Raw genomic sequence first — 2406 nt, 5'->3', positions numbered from 1 at the left:
GCCAGGATTTGTAGAGTAGCCCCATTATGGTATACTAGTATGCAAATCACACAACAAGCAGACGCACACACACAGGTGTGCATGTGAACACACAGGCTGCATAAAGTGTGCGGGCATGTGAATGCAAATGAATGTGTGTGATCCTCATAGTGGCCAAAATGTGCTAGTAGGAAAATACAAACTCGTGCAAAAGTGTGTGCGTGTGTGTGTATGTGAGTGTATGTGCAGAGGTGCATGTGCATGCAAACACACTCATGGATGCATAAACACAAGTGCAGAGATATCCTGTGTGTTTCAGCAATCTGGGTGATTTATGCCTTGAATACTGCAGTGTTTTAGGTGGGATCTCAGGGAATACACAGCCATATGTCCCAATTTTCCGAGGCTTTCTACACACACACGCTCAAGCACGCACACACACACTTTCACTTTCAAATACATACTCATATCACACACTGTATGCACACACACATTCATACATATATATATATTTCCCACACTATTTTCAGCTTAAAGGGCAAGGGCAAAAGACGAGTGTGTTCAGGTTTGAGAGTGTGAGGTTGCAGGGGGATGAGGGCTATAACGCAGACAGTCAGAATTTTCTGCTCCAGTTAAAGGGAAATTTTTTGCTCCTGCTTTGGGAGTCAATGGACAAGTGGGATGAAAGGACGAAAGAGGACAAGATGATAGCTTAATGGTGTTAATAGGAGGTTTTTATTATTATTATTTTATTTTTATTTTTTTTTAAAACAGTAAAACAACTGAAAATAAGTGAATTGTTTTTATTATTGTGAAACAACTGGTAACACTGTGGGAATTTAAATGGGTGGCCCAAAGCTAAATGCTGTGGGTGGGGGTGGGGTGGGTAAAATAATTTGCTGCGAAAAGGTCAAGGTCAAGTTTATTTAAAAGAAAGCTTAAATAAATTTCAACAGCGGCTCTGGCCTCCAGATTGTCTCACAAAAGCAGAAAAAGTTTCTTGTCCATATCAAACAAATCTACAAAAAAAAAAAAAAAAAACGATTGAAGTTTACATTATTTATATATTTTCCAAAATTTCAATTTTGGTGTAAGGCAGCAAGTACAGTATTTACCTTCTTTTAATTCACCTGTTCTCCCTCAATCTTCCTTCTTTAGCTATTCAGGCCAGTCTGTCAGACATGACTCACAACAGAATGTGCCTCCAGCTGATTGAGTCATTTTAAATGAGGACCAAATGTACATACATTACAGAACAGCAGTAATTTATAACATTGTACATTTTTTGGTGTTCAGACTGTTTTAAAACATTCATTTTCAATCACAATAGGAGATTTCACCTGCTTTCAAAGTGAACTGCCCATGAAATTGATTACATACGGCCAGCAGGTGCTATCCTTCACCTCCATTTAGGTTTGGTAGCCTGTTGCCATATCTTATATTAAAATCCAGATATGGAGGTGGTGTGGGTGGTGGTGTCAGTAGTCGTTGGCTGTTCTGTCTTTAACCCAGGGAGACCTGGTTTCATCTCCTCTCAGGGACCAGCCACTTAAATTTCAGAATTTTCTTTTTTAGTTATTTTTTGGTTAGGAACCAGTCATTGCTCAGGTTTACATTTTTTCAGACGTAGTGCCAATATTTGCATGATCTGACTAGGTATCCTAGTGGACCAGCGAATCTATTACATGCACCATTGGACATTTCACTTCCAATTAATGCAAGAGACAACCTGTAAAAATGTAGTATTTAGCTACCCAAGATTTAAATGGATCCAAATAGTAGGTGGAATCTGTTTGATTGGCTCAAATGTTGGCGTGATAACTAATAACAGGCATTTAATCTGCTTTTAACACTCAAATTGCTTGATGAAAGTATCAGCTGTCCGATTTAGTATTTTTACATCAGTAGTGAAAGAACTTAATGGCGAATATAAAACTGTTAGTGCAAAGTAAACAAATCCAAAGGACCAAAAAAGTCATTTGAAAAAATAACTATTCAAGATATAAATGCGATATAAAATATGAGTAGATGGAGAAAACCTGCAGTCAAGATTACATCTAAGGATACAGTCATGACTGGTCACTGGTTAAGGACACTGTTACTGCTTCTATAGGAATTATGACGGTATGTAGCATTCAGGTTCTGCTCATCAAATGAACCTGATTAACTGATCATCAGCAAGTTTGAGCACCTCTATAAAGCAGGTGTGTGTTAAAACGATGTTACAATCCGCCCAGGAATGAACATGCTAGTAAATCCACCCAAAGATCAGACCCCACAAAAGCTATATCTCAGAATCTACAGGCCTCTCCTCTCTAAAAAACCACCGCAGCTTGTCTTAAGTTTGCACTGTTGCATCGAAACAAACCACAAGACTTCAGAAAGACTTCAGGCCTTGAGACAGATGAGAAAACAGGGAAATGAAAC

Source organism: Rhamphochromis sp. 'chilingali' (assembly GCF_963969265.1).
Source record: "Rhamphochromis sp. 'chilingali' genome assembly, chromosome: 4".
NCBI classification, from domain to species: domain Eukaryota; kingdom Metazoa; phylum Chordata; class Actinopteri; order Cichliformes; family Cichlidae; genus Rhamphochromis; species Rhamphochromis sp. 'chilingali'.
The sequence above is the reverse complement of the archived record's forward strand: the minus strand, read 5'-3'. Positions refer to the sequence as shown.